This window comes from Ambystoma mexicanum, chromosome 3p (genome assembly GCF_040938575.1).
Source record: "Ambystoma mexicanum isolate Mex_15411 chromosome 3p, UKY_AmexF1_1, whole genome shotgun sequence".
NCBI classification, from domain to species: Eukaryota; Metazoa; Chordata; class Amphibia; order Caudata; family Ambystomatidae; genus Ambystoma; species Ambystoma mexicanum.
In genome coordinates this window covers 1,178,634,930-1,178,643,432 of record NC_090925.1, presented here as the reverse complement: position 1 = coordinate 1,178,643,432, position 8,503 = coordinate 1,178,634,930, and positions in this window count along the sequence as shown.

Genomic DNA, 8,503 nt, shown 5'->3' with positions numbered 1-8,503 from the left:
GATAGGACAATCATGCTGCACGTTCATACCTGCCAACGATGCTGACAATGGTACACTGACAGAAGCAGTTTCACAATTGGCCCAGATGCACTCCAAAATGATGGATGAAAGTAACGGTGTAAACAAGGATAAGAGCTGGTTTTCACTATTATGGTCGTGGATGCCATCCTGGCTGTCAGATGGACTGAAAATTATAGTGGGTTGTACTACGCTGATCATAATTAGATTTTGGAAGGCCCGGAAGGCACGTACCACTGACGAGTTGCTCGAAATGGTGGGAATGCACCCCTTGATGCCAGCAGATGATGGCCAACATACAGGTGTGATAATACAGGAGAGGGAGAAGTTGCGCAACCAAATCATCACCAACCATCTAGACCCACCATCAGTGAAGATCGAGAACCCAAGAAACCCCAGGAGCTACATAGGGAAATGGGTATACTGTACTCCTGGAGGAACCTGTGAATATATGTATTGGTCATTTGAAGATCATGTAAACCACTATGGACATCTAGGAGGAATAACTAAGATATGGCGAGTAAGAGGAGATAACGAAAAGGATATGTTTGTGGTCGACAAGTCGACCAGAGGGGGGACTGAAGTGGGAGAATGGAAGACCAGGCTCCCGTCCTTCACCTCTCGCGCTTGGCCTAAAGGGTCACGACCCAGACACCCGCCACGAGAAGAGTTTGTCCATTTACCAGACGACCAGATACCCTGGTACAGGAACATACGGATGTGTCCATCTGCCTGCCCAGCAGCCCGCACTGGCCATGCCGACACCTGCGGCACGGACGAAATAGACTAAAATATACACGTCGTTAGAGATGCCATGACGACCTAGACAACGGTAAGCACACCTGTGCAAATATACACACTGGACATTCCCGCACCAACCTACACGAAGAATATACTCAGTGCTATGACGTAGGCGACAGGCATACTCACGGACGTGCATCTTTATTATTTTTTGCATAGGCTTTCAGAATGCAGAAACGCAAGATGCGTCATGAACTTATCTACAAAGCTTGCTCACGCTTCTCTCAAAACCAGTTACCACCATGAGAAATATAATGAAGACACGATACTGGTCATGGAACTATATGGTACTGTAACCTAAAGCACCTGTGCACCAGACGGACCCACTTATACACCAGGCCTAAGTAGGCCTCAAGCAAGAGCTCCCGTGGACATTAACAAAACAAGAGTCAGGTTGCTGATCCTGCAGAATGAGCCCGGTGAAGCAACCAGCCAAGGTCGCAATGTTGCAAACCCACATTCCAAGAACAAATCATCAAGGGCACGATGTTGCAACCTCGCACTCCGCGCACCAACGTTAAAGTCACACCTGCAAATTAAACCAGACACACAGTGGAAAAACAATATTAATTGTGCAGAATTCTGCCTCAAACACGGTCCCACCTCACGTGACCAAGCCGAACCTGACGAGATGCCAAGCCCAGGAGAAAAGAGGCGTCTGGATCCCTCGTTACGAGACACAGGCAGATACACTTGAAAGGCTCAATGGACATTTGTGACAGTGGGAGCGGTCAGCCTCCAGCTATGAATAAATCCTCACATTGTCTGCACGTACCCATAGTGAAACATTGTTGCAAATTGCAGGTACACCGAGAGCTGGGAACACCGGTGGTCCCAGGCTGGGAAGCTCACGGGCGCACCAATCAGAACATGGGGCTCTTATCACTGACGCCAGTAATATTAACCAATCCTAAGGAGTCTTCATGTAACAATTCTCATGTATCTAATTGTAGGGACAACCCAGATATATCACCTGACTAGCCTTCGACCACTAACATTGTTCTCTATACGTGTGCTATACTAACCCTACCACTCGAGCAACCAATTAAGAGTGGCAATAGGTTTTTTGTTAACTTTCTAAAGTGACGCAAGTAGCGCGTCATAATACAGTAAAAAGGGCCTGCGAGCCCTACGATTGTGTGTGTGTCAGGACGGACGCGTACGATCCTTGACCCATCCCTGCCGTTTTTGTATAATAAACAGCAGAGTCACCTTGCTTCTTGCGTGTGTCTCATACTCTATCTCATCTGGGGTATACGGGAGGAGTTGGGGCCTCCCTGCCCGGAGGTCTGCGGACGGCCCGGCCGACCCCGGCAGAATTTCCCCCCGACACTCGCCTCCTTGTTCTCTAGCCGGGTACGTCGATCAGGGATCAGATGTGTGCAGATCTGCAAAGGAATCTCTGATCTCTTCTACAGGGTGCCCCGAACACCTCTTGCTCCCGGCTCGATCGTCCCGTCCTCGCCGTGCTCTGCCTTTACTCAATTACAACATATACGATGGAACAAGTGGGGGAGGGTCCCAATTCGGGCGCCATCTTGAAAGGGGCCCCTAGGGGTCCCTTATGTCTATGGAAACAAGGCAAGTCACCACACATGATAGCTACGCCAGACACGAGGTTGTATTCCCAAAGCTAGGGTTTATTGCAAAGCAAATAGTCTCAGTTGGCCAACTCGGTCTCACGCCCCGCGACGTGTATCTCTAGACCTCGAGGGATGCAAGAGAGTGAATTGCGTACATCAGTTACATATATACAAAATGCATATCATACAATCAGCTATGACATGTTTAACACCCCCCTTTATTGGGTTTCTTTGAACTCAGTGTGATGATGGACACTTTCGACAATTATGACACCTTCAAATATCTATTCTAGTAACAATATGCAATTTTGCAAGTGCGGAGACATCTTTTAGTTGTTGAACAGAACACAGTGCTTCTGTTCTTGGAAGCGAGCTACATACAGGGGAAGAGTCACATTCCAGACCTTGCTATCTATGAGGTGTTATTCGTGTCCTGGGAGCCGACATGCTCTACAGGGCTCAGTAAAGGGGGGCCATAAGAAGAGCATAATTCAAGCCTTTAGTTGCTTTATTCTAACATATTCTACCATATAACGAGACTGGCTGGCAGCTGTGAAATGATTAAATGCCCTGCGGCTCTTCTTCAAGGCTACATTCGGGAGGGAGCCGGGCATTCCTTCCCGGCGCTGCCTACGTTATGTTTCAACAAACTCTTATTAGCCTCGCGGCCCTTCGGCCTTGTCCTTTCACCTTCAGGCAACAATATTAACAGTCGAGCAGTGTAAGCAGAAAATGTGCTGCGAAGCAATAAGAACAGAAAGCAATGAGCAATTGTTAGAAAACAAAATGGCGATCCTTGTTACATCAAAATGGCCCTTCATTGGTAAACTCGGAAACCTGTATTTCTATCGTATCGTGCATGAGACGGTTGGCCCATGGCCACCAAAATACGTTTGCCATCAATCATGAGAGGTATCCATTTTTCTAGACTGACAGCCAATGAAGAATAAATAGACAACAGATTGCATATTATTTGAAGCCAATGATTTGAGACAAGGTTTTCTTGTAGGTTCTGCATAGAACCTCTGCTACAGTTTTTCCCCAATTAATGGGGCATAACCACTTCTATTGCATGCACATACTACATGTACTCACATGCATTGCAAATGTCAGTTTTATCCAAATACCAACATAGAATGTATCCAATGCATGTGATATGTAAACATGGAGAAAACAGAATCAATGTACAAGTGGAACAGTCCTGTTATTTTTCCCAATTTCACAACTCCAAAACATAAACCTCACGTATATCGAAGAAGACAATAATGATCACAGTGTGAAGTCGTTTCAAAGTGATGCCATATTGCCTTATCATGGGGAAAAAATGTATATTTCAAATGCACGATAAATAACCAAATAAGGCAGAACTAAATGAACTTGCAAACACCACTACTTGATCAACGATAAAAGTTGTCATTCATCTGAATTCAACTCTGCTGAATATTTACAGGTATTTATTTATTAATGTATGTATTGCGCCAGTCGCCCGCAGGCATCAGTGCAACATAAAGACACCAAAACAAAGAGGGACACATAAAGAAAAGACTTCTGGTGTGCCAGAATGAACAGAGCATGTGTGAATAGTAATATTTACTTCATATTTATTTGAAAAGATACGTTTTTAATTGTTTTTTGAAAATTCAGAAGATTGGAATCTAGTCTCAAACTTATTGGGAGACTATTCCATTTTCCGGTGGCCACTGTAGGAAAGGCTCTGCCTAATCAATGCACGCTCCTAAATGATGATACTACAATTTGGCTTGTTGTTTCTGACCTTAAGGATTGGCCCATCGCGTATCGGGTGATATTAGATTTGAGGTATACTGGAGCTTTACCGTGGAGACACCTATGAACCAGTGACATTGCTTTGAATTGGATCCTGCCTTCCACCTTGAGCCAATGCAATTTTTTCCTAGCATCATTAATATGTTCAGTTTTTGTTTTATATTTTATGATTGTGACTGCGTCATTTTGAATTTATTGTAGTTTGGTGATGCATTGTTTGTTTGCATCAAGCATCAAAGCATTTCCATAAAAAAGCCCACTACAACTCCCGAATCCTAAACTGCAAAAACCCAAGCAAAGAACTCCACAAAATCATCACCGAATTCACCAAACCGGCCTGCACCACGACCGTCCCGACTCCCTCACAATCACTGTGCGACTCTCTCTCCCTCCACTTTTACACCACGGCTCTAGAAAGAACAAATACTCTAGCCACCAAACTGGCTCTCTCACATCCTCCAGGCAATACTCCCCCCTTACCGGCCAGCCCACCAGCCGCGACCACTACTCAACCAATATTCGAATCCTTCTGTCCAATATCACCAGAGCAATTTCTCAAACTTCTATCTGCCCGCAAACCATCTGGCTCTCCGCTGGACCCCTGACCAGCCACAACCCTCAAAGAAATTTTCGCTTCAACCTGCGCAGGAGAACACGCAAGATCCATCATAAATGCCTCCCTTTCCTCTGGGATTTTTCCTGACGCATTCAAAACGGTTCATGTCAAACCTCTCATTAAGAAACCCTCCCTCGACCCTCTCGAGCCAAAAAACTACCGGCCCATCTCAAACACCAGGTTCCTTGCCAAACTCATTGACCGAACTGCCTACTCCCAACTAAATGCATTTGTCGAAGCCAACAATCTTCTAGACCCCGCGCAATCAGGTTTCAGAGTTCGTCACGGAACTGAAACCACCCTAACCTCAATCTGGGATGACCATAAAATGACGGCAGACTCCGCGGGATGCGCCGCACTAATCCTTCTTGACCTATCCGCTGCCTTTGACACTATCAATCACTCAAACCTCCTAGACCGCCTGCACTCCCAGGAATTCGTGGAACCGCTCTTAAATGGATAGCTTCATTCCTCAAAGATAGATACCAAATAACGATACTCTCCACCTATACCTCCTAAACCCGACCACAGACACGGGAGTCCCACAAGGAGCATGCCTATCTGCCCTCCTATTCAATCGCTACTTGATCACCCTCCCACCAATAATTCGTTCACACAACATCTTGTGTTACAACTACGCCGATGGCACTCAACTAATTCTAAAACTTATGAACTCAAAACCCAACTCCAGACCTGATCTGGCCTCCTGCCTCCTTGACATAGAACTCTGGATGACCCAAAGCCACCTCTTGTTAAACCCTTCCAAAATGGAAATCATGGTATGTGGCAACTCTGAACTTCTTCCACACCCACTACCCTGGCCATCCACCATGGGCAACTCACTGACCCCCTCCAACTCAGTGAAAAATCTTGGATGCACCCTTGATGCTGACCTAACACTCTCGCGCCAAGTCAACAACCTCTCAAAGTCCTGCCACTACCACCTTAAAACCCTTAGGAGCATCTTTCCATATCTCTCATTTCCCAACAGACTCTCCGCAGTTCAATCAATCGTTATATCAAGACTCGACTACGCAAACCCCCTATACCTCGGAGTCCACGTATACCAACTGAATTAACTCCAAAGGGCCCAAAACGCAGCAGCCAAAATGCTACTTGCACTCGGCCCAAGAGACCACATCCCCCCAGCACTTAAGACGCTGCACTGGCTTCCAGTAGCACGAAGAGTGGCTTTCAAAACCTTATGCATCTCCCATCGAGCGCTGCATAAAATCGGGCCTCAATAGCTTCAAGACAAGCTAAAACCCTATCACCCCCCACGCACCCTAAGATCAAGCTCAGCTGGTCTTCTAGTCATACCTAAGACAAACTCAGTCAGATTAGGTGGATCGTCATTCTCAGCTTTGGCCCCCACGCTTTGGAACTCCCTCCCACACCACATCCACCTAACTGAGGATTTAATGTCTTTCTGCAAACTGCTGAAAACCTGGCTCTTCCCCTAAAAAGAACCCGTACCAAGCTAATCCAACAGAACAACAGCATCTCAATGACACCAATCCACTACCTGATGCAAGAAATGGACAGCTAATAACCCATAATATAAGCTGGAAGGACAAACAGAATTAAACGAGAAAAGTAGATCAAAGCAGGGAAATGGCTAATAAGAATAATCATACAGAAACAGTAAAGAGATTTAAATCTCTGTGAAATGGACGGAATGCACAAGGAGTGACTGAAGTGAATGGCGTGGATGCAATAGATAAAACTGATGAAGCCAGTGGAACAGATGAATGTGCTGAGTGGAAGAATGTATGAGTGGAAGAACAGATAACTATATAGTTCAAACGAGTGTATAAATCGAATGAGTGAACAGATCGGATGAGGGTATAGAATAGATGATCAAAATTATCGCTGGTGCAGATAAATGTACAGCCCTGGCGAATGTATACGACAGATGAGTGTATAGAACAGATGAGTGTATAGAATGGATGAGCGTATAGAGTGGATGAGTGTATATATAAAGCGGACAAGTATATAGAGTGGATGAGTGTATGGGGCGAATTAGTGTATGGGGCAGATGAGTGTATGGGGCACATGAGTTTATAGGGCGGATGAGTGTATTGGGCGGATGAGCATTTAGAGCGGATGAGCGTATAAGGCGGATGTATAGAACAGGATTACTGCATATCAGCAAATTGCATTATTGCTGTTGAATGAGTGGAAATCAAGATTGCATAAAGCAGATGAATACACAAAGCAGATGAGTACACAAAGCAGATGAGTGCGGAGAGAGGTTGAGTGCGGAGAGAGGTTGAGTGCGGAGAGAGGTGGATTGCGAAGAGAGGAGGAGTGTGGAGAAAGGATAAGTGCACAGAGAGGATGAGTGCGGGGAGCGGATGAGTGCGAGGAGCGGATGAGTGCGTAGGAAGGGTTGAGTGCGTAGGAGAGGTTGAGTGCGTAGGAGGGGTTGACTGCCCAGGAGTAGTTGAGTGGGTATGAGGGGTTGCGTGCGCAGATGGGATGAGTGCGTAGAGGGGATGTGTGCGTAGAGGGGATGAGTGTGTAGAGGGGATGAGTGCGTAGAGGGGATGAGTGCGTAGAGATGCTGAATGCATAAAGCAGAAGGAATGAATGAAGAATATAGATGGAGTCTATATGGATAGAACACATTTTATACGTGAGTGCATACATGAGACAGACAGGAATGCATGCATTGAGCAGACAAGAGTGCATGCGTGGGGCAGGCTGGGTGAGTGCAGCTAAACTCGAGTGCATGAGCGCGTCGAGCGGCCAGAGGGTATGGAGCCATCTGGGGTGCACGAAAGTGATAGAAATGCGTGACATATATAGTATGGTCTGGAATGCAGAGAACGTTCGAAAGAGCTTATATCACATCATAACACGCCACCACCTTACTCTCTCCTTACACCACCACTCAACTAGAACACAGAGATCTATGACACCATTCGGTATATCTGTCTCATACCAACATCCTGCCTCATACTCCCCATCACTCTAAATAAACACTGCTGATTACCCACTTCCAGCCAGGCGTTCTCTTCAGGCCTAACACAGCCACAATCGATCTGGATAAATCCTGCCAGAACTAACACATACTCCTGACCTCTCAACCACCACACCTACTGCTAAGAAGCAGCTATTACACTGATATCGCACCAGCTACACACACATCCAGTGCTCACACGCACCTTGAATCTCTCTACTCTCGCTATTGACCGGAACTTCGGTTCCCAAGGGCATTCAACCTACCAGCGCCTTCAGACCATACCAATGGTATATAAGGCGCTATATAAATGCATAGTAATATAACATAACATAACATAGTCAAGGCTTGAAAGGATAATAGCTCTAGCCAGGGTGACACAATTCTTCTCACTTACAATTAACACAATATTAAACAGAACTCTAATTTACAGAAATGTATCTTTCTATTACTGTGTCTAATATCTGAAGCAACTAAACTTAATGGTATCACTTCTTGTTCAGGGGAGAGTTGCCTAGCATTTCAGTGCTCGACTTCCCTCGTTGGTGGGACAGATTGATATGCAAATATATTTGTTTCTCCTCTGTGAAAGTTACAGTGAACTAAAGCATGTTTGTTGAACCTCCGGAGTGGGAAACATCCAATGAAGCAATGTATTTGAGCCATGTTCAATCTCAGTAGATGGGCTCCCACTTTGTATGCATTTTGTAAAACTTGGGGGTTAACCCTAAATTA